At 37.6% G+C, this 17,705-nt stretch overlaps 1 non-coding gene across 1 annotated transcript; it reads left to right on the top strand.

Annotated features, from left to right (window-relative positions):
• The first annotated feature begins 17,342 nt into the window (after positions 1–17,342).
• Positions 17,343–17,445, top strand: LOC122128123. Its single transcript, XR_006151372.1, has one exon. It is a non-coding gene; the product is annotated as a U6 spliceosomal RNA (small nuclear RNA).
• The last annotated feature ends 260 nt before the right edge of the window (positions 17,446–17,705 follow it).

Below are 17,705 nucleotides of genomic sequence, written 5' to 3'. Positions count from 1 at the left end.
AACTCCCTCTTACATGTAATTGACTATACTGTCTGCACAAGATGCAGAGAAATGAAACATTTATTCTGGTGGATAGTAACATATATTAACAAAATCCATTTCTGGTTAAAAAGATACTAGGTAAGAAAGTATAAAGTATTGTCTATGAAATGGTTTCTTTTCTTGGAGAATAAACGGTAGTATTGAAATGCTCACTCCAGCTTTCTTGGAAATTTTATGCTGTCTCAGTATCAAAATGTTCTCTAATTCCTGTAACATCCAAGCATAAAAGACATGATTTGAAGATCTCAGTAGTTTTAAAAATAAAGGTACATAATAGCTTCCTTCTTGTAGAGATTTGTGATAGCGAGTATGATTGATTGTATTATAGTTCTCTTTTTTCCCCCCTCTTTATCTCAAGTGTTGTATATATGGTCATATTACTCTATGTCCTGCATCAGCATCCTGTTGGTGAGATTTACCTGTACTTTGCAATGTCAAGCTGGGTCATGTGACTTACATCAGCTTACAAAAATGAACCAGAAGTAGTGAAAGGCTATTTCTAGGGGAAGATTTCTGTCTCATTGTCTGTGTCTAATAGCTGAATTGTTTTCCCTTAGCTATAAAAATAGCATAGTTTCAAAATGAGTCTTCTTTCAACTTATATACTGGAAGAATATATCATGTGAAATTGAGGCAAAACTCAAATACAGCCTCACCATATAACAAAAGCAGAATTAAGCTAATGTTAGAATATGATATTAAGATGTTAGTTTCTTATATTTTATACCTTTATGTTAGTTGACTATAGCATACTAGAATTTAATAAATACCAAACAAGAACTAAACAAATAGATAAGATTTCCTGTTGGACATTATTACAATTTTTTTATAAATAAACATTCTCCATGTGATCATTTATGGGGTTATCTATTTTCTATAGATGGGTTTAATCATTTTAGATCATTGTATCTAATATCCATAATCATTATCCAGACCTTGTGATTGAGGTGAGGAAGAACAAAATATCTAGATTTCTCCTTCTCTTTTCCTCTTCTCCTTTTTGTAGTGTGAATTCTAATCCTTTCTCCAAATTCTCCTATTAATAAAGGAAGAATGACACGTTGTGGATATCAAGAAAAAGGCTTCAAATCAAGAATTTCATACTTTCCTGGAGGAGGATGGGAAGGGATGGGAAGGAGAAAAAAAGGAGGAGCTACAATGCTTGATAAGAAATGTACTCATTATCTTGCCCATGTAATTGTAATCCCTCTGTACAGTATTTTCACAATAAAAAAATAGATGAGAAGGGGTACCAAGATGGTGACAGGGCAGTACGGAAATGCCACAGCTCTCCCCAACCCAAAAGAGAGTTCAAGTTCCGATGCTTAATCTCCCCAAGAGACTGACAACAACAAAAAGATGAACACCCAGAGAAAAACAGAAGGTGGAAAATAACAAAAAAGAAAGAGAGAAAAAGAAGAATTTCAGAACAGAGGAGCAGGAAGACTCCTCCCTCAACCTTTACTGGCCGCGCAGCAGCACACCAAGCCATGGCCAGACCACCCAGCAGGGGCTGTCCAAGTCCCAGAGATACAGGAGTTTGTCTGCAGATAACCTGCGCAGAAGCAGCCTGAGGTACTAGTGTCAGACCCACTGATCGTGATGAACGGAGAAACCTCCTAGCTGGGAGCTTGAACAAAGATCCCACCCCTCACTCTCCATCTGAGCAGAGAGGCTCCATCCCACCAAAGCCCCTCAACCCCATGTCAGGAACCCCAGAACTACATGGGACTCCCACCAAACACCAGAGCAGAAGACATGCAAGGAACTGGTGCTGATCCGGAGAGTGCAAATGCAGACAAACCCCAGTTCTCAGAACCTGCACGGAGGCCCCTCCCCCACCCCTCGGGCAGAGGTTAGAGGCCCATCTCATGGTGCAGACCCAAACAGCATCAAATTAGGCAGAGACAGAAGAGAATCACACAGAGCTACCACCGCCCAGCCCAGCCCATATACACCTCAACTGAACTCTGATTGGAAAGGCAACCAATGACCTACATCACACAGAAACAACTAGCTCCAGGGTGAGTACCCCGCAGGGGACTCTGTATCCCTCAAGAGAGACCAGGGCTGGTGGGAATCCCCAGACCATGAGCCAGACCTCCTACCCCAACACCTGTACCACAGGACCCACTAAAACTGGGAACTGTTGGAGAGCTCCACCAAACCGTGTAGCACACTCAGCTGACCAGGCTACAGCAAGAGCGCCCCTGGAAGGGAGCTTAAATGCCCAAGCCAGGAACAGCGCCCCTGGGTCAAGATACCCAACAGTGGAAGAAATTTGAACTGTGTACCCCAGGCTGTGTAACCTAGGTGGGATACACAGCAGCACATCTCCAATCCCCGTTCCCCAGGCCTTGGGCCGGGACCAGGCCTGGGGATCCAGTGCCTGAGCAACACAACCAACCTTTCCCAACTGAAGTCAGAAGCTGAGCATAAGCCTCAGCAGAGGGGAGAAAACAAGGAACTGCACCCACTGGGAAGCACACCTGTGAGAGCAAAAGACCAGGGGTGCTCAGGACAAGAGAAGCCCAAACCCCACCAGAACCCGACCCATATATTCTAGGTTATTAGACAACACAGGGCACCAGGACCTGATAATAGGCAGGAGCTCAGGCTGGTAAGGTGGCTCAGCAGTAGAGTGCTTGTGTTGGGTGCATGAGGTCTTGGATCTGATTCCTCAGCACCACATAAGCACAAAGGGTCAGAAGTGGTGCTGTGGTTCAAATGGTAGGATGCCATCCTTGAGCTTAAGATCTGAGGGACAGTGCCCAAGCCCAGAGTTCAAGCCCAAAACTAGCCTTTCCTCCACAAAAAAAAACCATCAGGAGCCCATAGCAGACTCCAGCATCTGAGAGAGTTCATCCAGCACATCCAATCTTTCCAAGAGCACCCGTAGGAGCAAACAGGAGCAGTCTAGACTGCTCAACCCTTCCATTGACGAGAGCTGCCAGTGATCTACAGCAAAGAGCTGAGAACCCTATGTGAGTCAGACCAGCAGCTGGAGGTCGGCCCCCAACAGAACCGAAATCAGGTACAAACTCTCTCTACAAACACAGAAAGAACAACCAAGCAAAATCAGACACATATTGACCAAAACAAAATTTCAGATTAGTCTCCAATAATCCTGGACCCACATGGGAAAATCACAGAGAAAAATTACAAGATTTATTAATAGCCAGGATAGCAAGGTATCCCCAATAGCCAGCAGCCACACAGGGGAGAGCCCCAGTGGTAGCAAAGCAGGAATGAAAGACAAAAGCTACATCCAAGGGATGCTGGAGACAATGACTCAAAAAATAAAGCGAGAAATAGACCAGAAATTAAAGAACATGGGGACAAACTATCGAAAGAAATGCAGGATCTCAAACACGAGGTACACACAAAAGTAGAGGAAGTACATACCTCACTCAGAAGTGAGAATAATGCCAAAATAGAGGCAATACATACCTTATTAAGAGGTGAGATCAGTACTTTGAGAACCAACACCAAATCCATAAATGAGTCCATTTCTTCTTTGCAAGCCACAATGGAAGCCACAGTTAACAGAGTGAACGAAATGGAATGTAGAGTGTCAGATTCAGAAGACAGAATACACCAACTGGACCAAACAATGACAGATATGGAAACATCACTTAAATTATGCCCAAGGGAAATTCAAGAGCAAGCAGATAGTGCCAAGAAATTTAACCTTTGAATAATTGGAGTGGACGAAGGTGAGGAATATCAAAGCAAGGGAATGCAACACCTATTCAACAAGATAATCAGTGAAATTTTCCCCATCTCAAAAAAGAACATCTTACCTACATAACAGAAGCATATAGAACACCTAACAAGCAAGACACCAGGAGAAAAACTTCTAGACACATTATAGTAAAAATGATAGACCTGAATAATAAGGAAACCATCTTGCATGCAGCAAAAATGAAGAAGGAGCTATAATAAACGGGAAAAAATTAGAATCACTGCAGATCTCTCCACACAAATACTGAATGCAAGAAAGGCCTGGGAAAGTACCATATGAGCCCTGAGAGCCAATAACTGTCAACCCAGACTGATATACTCGGAAAAGCTAGCATTCACATTCGATGGAGAGCTGAAAATTTTTAATAGCAAATAAAAACTAAATGAATACATAAACATTAAGCCAGCATTACAAAGAATACTGAGTGGGAACACAACCTGAAGAAAGCAACCAGGAACAGGGACATGTACCCAGACAGTAATTAATAGAAATCTAACTGAGCAAGCACAGGAGGAAAGGAAAGAAGAAAAACTGAGGGAAATTGGGAATGACAGGGATCAAAATGCATCTCTCTATACTATCTCTTAATATTAACGGGCTTAATTTGCCAATCAAAAGAAAAAGAACTGCGGGTTGGATTAGAAAACATGACCCATCCATCTGTTGCCTTCAGGAGACACACCTCTCAGCCAAACATACAAACAAACTCAGAGTAAAGAGTTGGAAAAGGATCTACCAATCAAATGCCCCCAGTAAGAAAGCAAGTGTAGCAAGCCTGATATCTCAGAAGATAAACTTTTCATTATAATCAATACAAAAAGACAAGGCTGGACACTACATATTAATACAAGGAACAACCCAAGAGGAGGACAGTTCCCTCTTATATTACCAACTTATATTCCCCAAACATTGGTGCACCCAGATATGTTAAGCAAATACTCTCAAACTTACAGAATAAAATAGATCCCAATATGATAATACTAGTAGACTTTAACACCCCACTCTCACCAAAGGACAGGTCTACCAAACAGAGGATTGGAAAAGAAGCTACTGAATTAAGTGAGGCCATACTTCAACGGAATTAACTGACATCTACCGAGTATTTCACCCTAAAACAACAGAGTACACATTCTTCTTAGTAGCTCATGGAACTTTCTCCAAAATAGACCATATCATAGTTCATGCAAGGAACTTAAGCAAATATAAGGGGATCGACTTAATCCCCTCTATCCTATCTGACCACAGTGGAATCAAGCTAGTTCTCAATAACAAAGCATACAGCAGAAATTATTCTAATACATGGAAATTGAACAGCACACTTCTAAGCAATGGCTAGGTAACAGAAGAGATCAAAGAAGAAATAATTTCCTACAACTCAATGAAAATGAAAACACCGCACAAAGAAACTTGTAGGACACATCAAAAGCAGTCCTGAGGGGAAAATTTATTGCCCTCAGTGCCCACATCAAGAAAATAGAGAAAGACCAAGTAAATTATCTCATGTGGCAATTAAAATAGCTAGAAAAACATGAAAAAAAATGCAACCTAAATTTACTAGAAGGAGCTAGATAACCAAACTAAGACTGGAGATTAATGAATTAGAAAATTGTAGAACCACAGCCAGAATTACCCAAAGAAAAAACTGGTTCTTTGAAAAAATAAATAAAATTGATGGACCGTTGGCAAGATTAATTAAAAAGAAGAGAGGAAACCCATATTAACAGGATTAGGGATGCCATAGGAAAATTCACAATACATACACAAAATATCTAAAACAATCTTAACGGACTACTTTCAAAAGTTATACCCTCTAAAGTAAGAAAACCTGGCAGAAATGGATGCATTTTTAGAGAAATACAAGTTGCCCAAACTAAGCAAAGAAGAAGTAAATCATTAAATAAGCCAATATCCTACAACGAGATACAGAAACAATCAGAAGTCTTCCAACAAAAAAAGCCCAAGACCAGATGTATTCACAGCAGAATTCTATAAGACCTTTAAAGAAGAACTAATGGCCATAATCCTCAAGCTCTTCAGAGAAACAGAGAAGGAGGGAGCTATCCCAAACTCATTCTACGAAGCCAATATCACACTCATCCTCAAACCAGGCAAAGACCCAACTAAAAAAGAGAATTACAGGCCAATTTCCTTGATGAACACAGATGCAAAGATCCTTAACAGGATTCTAGCTAACAGAATCCAGAAACATAAAAAAAAAAATCATACACTATGATCAGATAGGCTTCATCCCAGAGATGCAGGGATGGTTTAACATACATAAGTCAATAAATGTAATCCTACACATCAACAGAGCCAAGGTCAAGAACCACATGATTATCTCCACAGATACTGGAAAGGCCTTTGATAAAATTCAACATTCATTCACGGTAAAAGCCCTGGAGAAAATAAGAATAGAAGGAACATTTCTTAAAACAATAAAAGCCATTTATGACAGACCAATAGCCAATATTATACTTAATGGGGAAATGCTAAAACCAATTCTCTTAAAATCAGGAACAAGGCAAGGATGCCCACTGTCTCCACTCCTCTTCAAAATAGTCCTGGAACCCTTACCCAGGTAAATAAGGTAAGAAAAAGACATTAAAGGGATCCGCATAGGAAAAGAAGAAGTTAAACTATCCCTTTTTACAGATGACAAAATACTATACCTTCACGATCACAAAAACTCCATTCCCAAACTCTTAGAAATCATAAATCACTTCAGCAAAGTAGCAGGATACAAAATCAACCCATAAAATCAGTTGCCTTCCTATACACTGACAATGTACAAGCAGAAAGGGAGCAACCCCATTCACAATAACCTCCCCCAAAATAAAATATTTAAGAATTAACCTAACCAAAGATGTAAAAGAACTATTTAATGAAAACTATAAAAATGTGGTATATATACACAATGGAATTCTGTGCCTCCATCAGAAAGAATGACATTGCCCCATTTGTTAGGAAATGGAAAGACTTGGAAAAATTATATTAAGTGAAGTAACCCAGGCCCAAAGAAACTTAGGTCCTATGATTTCCCTTATTTGCTAAAACTAGTATATTCTGAGTCAAGCAGAAAGGTCAGAGAAGTTGATGTTAGAGAAATGAACCCTAAGATAAGCATTCAAATGTATTTTTTCTTTCAGGTGATTGTTTCTAACACATTTATAAGATTAGTTCTTTGTTGCTTTGTATGTTCCTGCCCCATGGTGTAACCCCTGCTTTCACTGTATTTGATGTTGATATAATTTGTGGAGGGGAAGAGAATAAAACAAATTATTTAAATAGGGATACAGGTGGATCTATTGTAACAATGAGGTATACAAGTCATTATGTCGAATACAAACGTTACAACTTTGGTGGGGGGAAGAAGGATTGGGTTGGGGGGGGCGGGAGGAGCATGGGAAGAGATGGGAAGGGGAAACAAAGGAGGTGTCTACAATGATTGATAAGAAATGTACTCATTATGTTGCCCATGTAATTATAAACCATCTTTACACTATTTTCACAATAAAAAAATAAATAAAACTATAAAAAGTTAAAGAAACAAATTACACAAGATACTAGGAAATGGAAAGACCTCCCATGCTCTTGGATAGGCAGACTTAATATAGTGAAAACGGCAATACTGCTTTCAAGTATTTTCATTGGCTATTTTCATTATTGCCTTTGTTCTGGTTTTCTTATCAGGAACACAGGGTTACACAAAAAGATCTTCCTAAGATATAGGATCTTAGGCAGAAAAAAAATAAATGTATAATTAAAGATTTTCATCTCTTAAGAGAATAAAAAGGTCAGAAGACATTTTGTTATTACTTGCATGGTTCAGATGACTTGAATGTTTTGGTTGTTAAAGTAAGTGGAATACATGTAAAATGTTACAGTTGTTCCAAACGATGATACTTTTCTGCTCCAATAAGATGAAACCTCTGACAAGGTTAGAGGGCATATCAATTTTGGGGGAGAAGTCTTAATTTTAGAATGCCAAGGTAGATACCTAAAACAGCACTGTCTATCACATATCTGCTAATTTTATACTATGGCCTATAAGTTTATAAAACTACACATATGAATTGAATGAGAAATGTTTGATTTACACAATTGACTCAAAAACAACTAAAACCAGAAAACACTTCTATATATTTATATAAACTAGTATATCCAGTGAGGATTTAAAAATTTTTAGAATATATATTTAACATTTATGTCAAAATATTGTTTATTTGTAAATGTTTATTTTTAATTGTTGTCAGTCGTGGGACTTGAAATCGGGACCTGGACACTGCCCCTCAGCTCTTCAGCTCAAGATTAGTGCTCTACCACTTGAGCAACTAACAGTTTTCTTTTGTCTCATTTGAGGTAAGAGTCTCATGGACTTTCCTGCCTAGGCTAGCTTTGAACCATGATTCTCAGCTCTCAGCCACTTTAGTAGCTAGAGTTACAATCATGAGCCACTGGCGCCTAGCTACAATACAGTAGATGGAAAGAAATCATTAAAATTACACCAGAATTAAACGAATTAGAATCCAAAAATAAAAATTGTAAGAACCAAAAACCAAAGAGTTGATACTTTGAAAAATTAAAAAAATTGACAGATCCTTAGCAAATCTTATGAGAAAAAGAAGAGAACACACTCAAATAAATAAACTCAGGTATGAGAATGGAAACATCACCACAGTAACAACCAAGATTCAGAACAATATAAGAGAATACTTCTCAAAATATTATGCTAATAAGTTAGAGTGCCTGGCAGAAATAGACGTTTTCCAAGCCAATATCGAAATGCTGAAACAAACCAAGGTGAGTTAAACCATCTTAACTGGCTCATATCAAACACTGAAATAGAAACAGTAATAAGAGACCTCCCATCTCAGAAAAGCAGCTTTACAGCGGAATTCTATAAGGCATTCATGGCAGAGCTCACACCAATACTTTTCCAACTCTTCAATGGAATTGAAATAGAAAGTTCACTACCGAACTCATTCTATGAAGCCATCATAACCCTCATCCCAATGCCAGGCAGGGACTCATCAAAGAAAGAGAACTATAGACCCATTTCTTTGATGAACATTAATGCAAAACTTCTCAACAAAATTCTGGCCAATCAATTTCAACAATTCATCCAAAAACTCATACACCACCATCAAACAAGATTCATTTCAGGGCTGCAAAGCTGGTTCAACATACACAAATCAATTAACATAATTCATCACATCAACAGGAGCAAGGATAAGAACCACATGATTATCTCAATAGATGCAGAAAAAAGCATTTGACAAGATCCAACAATCCTTTGTGATGAGGGTTCTGGAAAAATTAGGAATCCAGGGAACATTCCTCAATACAATAAAGGCTGTATATGACAAACAGCCAGAATTTTACTTAATGGTGAAAAACTAAAGCCATTTCATCTTAACTCAGGAAAGAGACAAGGATGTCCACTCTCTCCACTTCAATTTAGTAATAGAATGACTAGCTACAGCAATAAGAAAAGAGGCAATAAAGGGATCCAAACAAGGAAAGATTAAATAAAACTCTCAGTCTTTGCAGATGACATTAGCTTGTGCTTAATGAATCCCACGGACTCCACACCCAAATGACTCAAGCTGATTCTAAATTTTGGCAAAGTAATGGGGTATAAAATTAACCCTCAAAAATCAATGGCTTTTCTGTATGGCAGCAATGAGAAAAGTGTGTCTGAAATCAGGAAAGCAACTCCATTTGTAATAGTCCCACAATCAATAATACCTAGGAATTAACTTAACCAAAGAAGTAAAGGACCTCTATAATGAAAAATTTAAAAAACGTGGAAAAAAGAAAAATTTAAAAATGTGAAAAGGGAAATCAAACAGAAATTAGAAAGTGGAAAAACCTCTCATGTTCCTGGATTGGAAGGATTTACATCGTGATAATGGCAATAATCCCCAAGGCTATCTACTAATTCAATGTGATGCCTTTCAATGTTCCCACGGCATTCTTCAAGGAAAAAGAAGAGGCAATCCAAAAATTTACATAGAACTATTAAAGGCCCCAAATAGCAAAAACAATCCTTAACAGAAAGAACAGTGCTGGAGGAATATCAATACCAAATTTCAAACTCTACTATAAATCCATAGTAATCAAAACAGCTTGGTACGTGCACAAGAACAGACCTCAGCACCAATGGAATAGAGCTGAAAACCCAGAAAGGAACCTACAGACATATAAGCCATCTAATCTTTGATAAGGGAGTTAAAAAATTAGAATAGAGGAAAGACAGCCTCTTCAGTAAATGGTGCTGGCAAAACGGGTTAACTACTTGTAGAAAACTAAAGCTCGATCCTTATATAACACCCTGTACCAGAATCAACTCCAAATGGATCAAAGACCTCAGAGTCAAAGCAGACATTCTGAAAACATTATAGGATGGAATAGCAGAAATCATAGGTCTCCTTGGTACAGGCCTAAAATTTCTTAATAGAAACCTAGAAACACAACAAATCAAAGAGAGGTTGGACAAATGGGATTGCATGAAATTGCTGAGCTTCTTCATGGCAAAGGGTATAGCTAACAAGATCAACAGAAAGACCACGCATTGGGAGATCTTCACTAGCCATACAATGGACAAGGGTCTCATATCTAAAATATACCTAGAATAGAATTGAAAACCCAGAAATGAATCCACAGACCTATAGCACTGTAATCTTCAATAAGGGAGCTAAAAACTAGAATGGAAGAAAGACACTCTCTTCAGTAAATAGTGCTGGAAAAATTGGTTAATCATTTGTAGAAAACTAAAGATGGATCCTTATATATCACCCTGCACCAGAATCATCTCTACATTGATCAGATACCTCGGAGTCAAAGCAGACACTCTGAAATCTTTAAAGGATGGAATTAGAGAAACCCTAGGTCTCCTTTTCACAGGTCAATATTTTCTTAATAGTGACCTGGAAACTCAACAAATCAAAGAAAGGTTGGAAAAATGGGATTGCATGGAATTGCAGAACTTCTGCATGGCTAACACATAGCAAGCAAGATCAAGGGTCTCATATCTAAAATATACCTGGAACTCAAAAAATTAAATTCCCCAACAACAAATTTTCAATGAAACAACTGGGCAATAAATAAGTGGGCTAAAGGCCCACTGAAGAGGAAAGAAGGAAGGGCAATAGATACATGAGGAAATGCTCAACCTCCCTAGCCATAAGAGAAATACAAATCAAAACAACATTGTGATATCACCTCACCCCAGTTCCAATGGCTAAATCAAGAAATATAATTGCAAATGATGCTGGAGGGGATGTGGACAGAAGGGAACCTTACTGCATTGTTGGTAGGAGTGTAAACTTGTTCAACCACTTTCGAAATTAGTATGGAGGTTCCTCAAAGACGCCACATAGAGCTGTCCAATGACCCAGCAATCCCACTTTTGGGCTTTTACCCAAATGATCACAAATAAGACCTTACTAAAGCTACCAGTACAACCATGTTTATTGCAGCATTATTTACCATGGCTAAGATATGGAACCAACACAGATGCCCCTCAGTAGATGAATGGATCAAGAAAATGTGGGATATATACACAATGGAATTCTATGCCTCCATCAGAAAGAATGACATTGCTCCATTTGTTAGGAAATGGGAAGAATTGGAAAAAATATATTAAGTAAAGCAAGACAGCCCCAAAGAAACATAGTTCTCATGGTTTCCCTTACTTGCAATCCCTAGTATATGTCTGAGACAGCAGAAACGTTCAGATAAGTAGATGTTTGACGAAATGAACCCTAAGGTAAGGATTCAAATGTTTTTTTTTTCTTATTATTGTTTCTAACATATTTATAAGATGATTTGTTTCTTGCATTTTATGTCCCTTCCCCAAGGTATAACCCCTGCTTTCACTGTAGTTTATGTTAATATAATTTGTGGAGGCGAAAGGGAATAACAAATTGTTTATATATGGATACAGGTGGACGTGTTGCAACAATGAGATGTACAAGACTTTATATGGAAAAACGAACATTACAACTTTGGCTGGGGGGCGGGGATTAAAGAGGAGAGGGACCGGGGTGGTGAGAAGGGAAGGGATGGGAAGGGGAAACAAAGGAGGTGGCAAAAATGCTTGGTAAGAAATATACTCATTTCCTTGCCCATGTAATTGCATCCTCTGTTTACAGTATTTTCACACTAAAAAATTATCTGAAAAAATTTGCATCAGTTGATAGTGCATATGATTTTATTTTTATTACAAACATAGAATGTAGTAAAAATTTTCATTGCAATTACACTGCACTAGGATGTGGGCAGATTCTAATGTAAATAATAGACTGTGCTTATGTAGAGAATTTGAGCATCCAGAATTTTAATATGCCTGTGATCATAAAACTGATACCTTACTGATATTGAGTGACAAATACAACTTCCGATAAGTACAGAAGTTTTCCTTGTATGTTTTTAATACATATTTTTATTGTAAATGTCCTGTGCAGAGTGTTTATAGTTACATATGTAAGGTAATGAGTACATTTCTTATTGAGCATTTTTACCCCCTCCTTGGTTTTTCCCCTACCATCCCTTCCCTTCACGCCTCCCAACTCTTCCCTCCAACCCCCTCCCCCGATAGAGTGTCTTGTACATCTCATTGTTGCAATGGGTCAACCTGTATCCTTTCCTTGTATCTTAAATGAAGAAATGCTGATTGATTTGTGCTGATTCTACTTGTGTAGACACACCTAAGATCACTCGCCAAGTCCAAGAGCACATAATTCACATGCACATCATTTTTTGTCATTTTGGTATAATTGTGTTCTACACATTTATTGACAGGTTACAAATTATTCTCAAATTTTAATACATTAAAATACTTTCTTTTTGTCTTATTTTCTTGACCATGAAATCAGCAAGACCTCAGTCAGCATTTCTCACATAGGACTTTTCACATGAGTTTGTTAAATGTTGACCTGAGCTCCAATCTTCTGAGGACTCACTCATCTGCTTAAGAATTGATGCTGGCTGTTGGAAAAGAACTCAAGGAAGAATGCCATTTAAAGCCTTATAACTTTATTCTGTATCAGGGTATTTTCCTGCTACTTTGGTTTTTGAGAGTGTCTACAAGAACTAGCATTTCCTGGGGAGCAAGGAGACGCCATATGACGTTTACTTACTGAGATTTCCAATTGACTTGTTATCACTTGTACTGCATTTTGAAAGTCGAATGTGTCAAAACCTACCCATTTGAAGAGATAAGAGGAGATGCTTGGAAGATGTCTCAGTGGTAGAGTTCTTTCTTTGCATGCATGAGGCCTGGGTTCAATTCTTCAGCACCACATAAAAAGAAAAAGCTGGAAGTGGTGCTGTGGCTCCAGTGGTAGAGCACTAGCCTTGAGATGAAAAGCTGAGGGACAGCGCTTAAGCCCAGAGTTCAAGGTCTACACTGGGGTGGAGCTTGTATTGAGTACATAACAAACTGCTTCATGTATTTGGCAAGTTACCTGTCTCCAGTGTGCCGTAAGAATAGGACTATCATATAAATTAATATATTACTTTAAAAAAAGAGATAGGAGTGGTAAAAAAATTTTTAGAGACAAATACATCTTCAACATATTTGATTCCAAACATTATGTCTAAGGCATATTCAACAAGTAGTGAAACTTGTGTTGTCTGTAACTATGTGTCTTTCTCCATGTGTGCATGTGTACATGTGTGTATGTATGTATTTTTGTGTATAGTAACATGCATGTATACATATATAAGGGCATATACACACATATATGCATTTAAAAATAAATATACATATATAAATATATGTGCATATATTTATATCAGTTGTTCAATGATTTAATCTATAGTTCCCAGCACATTGTCATTCTCACAAAGTGTACATGATAAACTGTTCTGAGGTTCCGTGCTCTATGATGGGCATCCTTTGTAATCACTTCCCCCATTACCTGGTTTTTCATCCCTGAATATATTCGGTCTACTTTCCACAGGAAAGCATTGTTTTCATTACATGTATTTACTTAAAATAAAAGAAAAAGGTCGTTTGTAAAAGAAAAAAGAAAACGAACTTTTAGGTCAGAGGTTAAAAGTATCCTATCCGTTTCAATGATTCCTATGAGATAAAATTTATAACAGTAGTAAAAGTGAAAAGGAATTCCTAGATCTGTTGTTTTGCCATTTAGAATAGAAATGAATAACATCACGTCACTGTTATAACTCTTAAAGAATGCAAGGGTAACGGATGGTCGCTATCATGTTCCCACAAAACCAGTGGATTCTGAAGGATAATAGTAGACCAGCAGAAATTCATTTTTTTTTATTGTGAAAATACTGTACAGAGGGTTTATAATTACATGGGCAAGACGGTGAGTACATTTCTTATCAAGCATTGTAGCCTCCTCCTTTGTTTACCCTTCCTATCTCTTCCCATCTTTCCTCCCACCCCTCCTCTCCCCCCCACAAGTTGTAAAGTTCGATTTTGACATGACAACTTGTACTTCTCATTGCTGCAACAGGTCCACCTGTATCCTTATTTAAACGACTTGTTTTTCCACTTCCCCGCCACAAATTATACAGATATCAAATATAGTGAAAGCAGGGGTTATACTGTAGGGGAGGGACATATTAGGGTGAGGTGGTATGACAATGTTGTTTTGATTTGCATTTTTTTATGGCTAGGGAGGTTGAGCATTTTTTCATGTGTCTATTGGCCATCCTTCTTTCTTCTTCAGAGAAGTTTTTCTTTAAGTCATTAGCCTACTTATTTATTGGGCAGTTGTTTCTTTGAGGATTTATTGTTGGGGGATTTAATTTTTTGAGTTCCAAGTATATTTTAGATATGAGACCTTTGTCCGTTTTATGGCTAGTGAAGATCTTCTCCCAATCTGTGGGCTTTCTATTGATCTTGCTAGCTATGTCCTTTGCCATGCAGAAGCTCTGCAACTTCATGCAATCCCATTTGTCCAACCTTTCATTGATTTGTTGTGTTTCCGGGTCTCTATTCAGAAAATTTCAGCCAGAGCCAAGGAGACCTAGGGTTTCTCCTATTCCATCCTGTAATGTTTTCAGAGTGTCTGCTTTGACTCCGAGGTCTTTGATCCATTTGGAGTTGATTCTGGTGCAGGGTGATATATAAGGATCTAGCTTTAGTTTTCTACAAGTAGTTAAGCAATTTTGACAGCACCATTTACTGAAGAGGCTGTCTTTCTTCTATTTTTTTAGCTCCCTTATCAAAGATTAGATGACTATAGGTCTTTAGGTTCATTTCTGGGTTTTCAATTCTATGCCATTGGTCCTGAAGTCTGTTCTTGTGCCAGTACCAAGCTATTTTGATTACTATGGCTTTATAGTAGAGTTTGAAATTTGGTATTGATATTCCTCCAGCAGTGTTCTTTCCATTGAGGAGCATTTTTGTTATTCGGGGTCTTTTATTATTCCATATGAATTTTTGGATTGCCTCTTCTATTTCCTTGAAGAATGAGGTTGGAATTTTGATAGGTATTGCATTAAATTTGTAGATAGCCTTGGGAAGTATTGCCATTTTCACGATGTTAATCTTTCCAATCCAGGAGCATGGGAGTTTTTCCCATTTTCTAAGTTCTGTTTTGATTTCCTTTTTCAAGTTTTTAAAGTTTTCACCATAGAAGAGCAGCAGACATGGAGCATGAAAGAGACAGAGAGAAAATGGGAGAGTGAAAGAGAAAGAGAAATATCACAATACTGAAAGTGCATAACAGATAAACAAGAGCAGTATGAGAATATTCATACGGCTGTCTTTAGACTCTACATATACATTTGAAGGTATTTGATGTATGATAACCCATCAAAATGAAATATAAACTTATTTTGTTAAAAATAAAAATGTCTCAGGAGAAATTTTAAATGTAAAAACAATCTTCATGGAAGCAAACTCTGAGCTATTTCATGACTTTGAAAAGGATAAAGTGGTTGAAGTTAGTATAAATTCAGAAGTATGACCATTCACAATGATATAAAAAGGTATTCATATATTTAATAACATAATCCAAAGCAGAAAGCAAATGTTGGATAATTGATTTTTTAAAAAACATTCTGTCAGGTGCTTGGAAGGTGGCTCAGTGTTAGAGTGCTTGCCTTGCATGCATGAGGCCCTAGATTTGATTTCTCAGCACCACATAAGCAGAAAAAGATGGAAGTGGTGTTGTGGCTCAAGTGGTAGCACTAGCCTTGAGCTGAGGGACAGCACCTAGGACCCAGAGTTCAAGCCCCATTACCAGCAAAATCAAAATATAAAACAAAACTAAACACAGTCTCTCACTTTTGTGGCCTCAACTCTTTAAAATCACTGCTTCAGCCTCTGGGTAAGATTTTAGGTGTGGACATTTATCAACATTCCTGATTCAGACTCTACTTCATAACTTTTTAAATAAATATTTTGTTCTTAATTTTCCTCTTCATAAATTCACATGCACCTATAAAAAATGGTTTGGCCATCCCAGTAACCTTCTCCAAGCACTTCATAATGATGACTTACAAAAAGTTGTATTATATTACAACAAGGAAAACAATGCTACAAATAAGCAAAACCAATAATTAAATATTAATGATTAATAAAATGAAAAACAAAACAATTACCAGTGTTTTCAGTATTTGAAGCGTACTACGTATTAGATTTTACTATTTTCTCATATTCCTGTACATTTAAAACTGCCTAAGATTATGATGTTCAACAAGAGTTTTAAAGGCTATGAGCAGTCTTTAAAGTTACCCATTAAGATTACTATTTACGGCTCATCTCATCATTTGTATATTGTTTATATCATCATTTGTTCCTCACTAACATCTAAAATAAGGAAGCCCTATATTTTTAATAGAAACTATGTAGTTAAAAGTCTTAACTCTTTATTCTGCTCCTTTACACAAAGACTTTGCAACTTCTCATTAGTAAAATTTCTATAAACTCTGAAATGTACATACTTAGTAGCATATGTCTGCTACCATAAATCTTAAATACTTTATCAAAAAGTTTTATGACCTGGGGCTGGGTAGGTGGCTCAGTGGTAGAGTGCTTGCCTTGCATGCATGAAGCCCTGGGTTCGATTCCTCAGCACCACATAAGCAAAAAGAAAAAAGTTGGAACTGGCACGTTGGTTCAAGTGGTAGAGCAGTAGCTTTGAGCTGAAGAGCTGAGGGACAGCGCCCAGTCCCAGAGTTCAGGCCCCACTCGCAGACTCCCACACCAAAAAAAATTTATGTCCTGCCAAACAGTCCTAGTTTTGGCATATATAAGCAAATTCCCAAAATTAAATATGTTTAAAACACTAAAACTTAAAAAAAAAAACCTTAACACTTGCTTCAGTGTTCATTATGACAGGTGCCTTGTATAAAATAATTGAATTCCTCCTCTTACACATCTCTTGAACAACAAATATCTGGAATTATTTTGTTTTTGACATGTCAGTCTTTATTCTTAAATGTGTGCTTATGTAAGAAGTACATGGTTCTAAAATTTCGTGGCAATTCTTTTGAGCTTACTTTTTGTTGAATTGTCTAGTTTAAGAAAATAAATTACACTTTATATATAAAAAATGTTCTATGCTCAATTCAGCATCAAGTACTCTAACATTGGAACAATACAGAGAAGATTAGAATGGCGCCTGAGAAAGGATGACAGGCAAATTCCTGAACCATTCCATACTTTTACAACAACAGATGCTGGAGGGGATGTAGCCACAAGAGAACTGTACTGCATTCTTGGTGGGAGTGTAAACTTATTCAACCCTTTGGAAAGTACTATGGAGGTTCCTCAAAAGACTCCACATAGAGCTCCCCTATGACCCAGGAATCCCACTTTTGTGCATTTACCCAGATGATCACAAACAAGACCACACTAAAGCTACCAGCACAACTATGTTTACTGCAGCATTATTTACCATCGCTAAGATCTGAAACCAACCCAGAT

This window comes from Dipodomys spectabilis, unplaced genomic scaffold (genome assembly GCF_019054845.1).
Source record: "Dipodomys spectabilis isolate Male_0828 unplaced genomic scaffold, ASM1905484v1 ptg000323l, whole genome shotgun sequence".
In the NCBI taxonomy this organism is placed as follows: domain Eukaryota; kingdom Metazoa; phylum Chordata; class Mammalia; order Rodentia; family Heteromyidae; genus Dipodomys; species Dipodomys spectabilis.
This window is presented reverse-complemented; position numbering and strand designations above follow the sequence as displayed.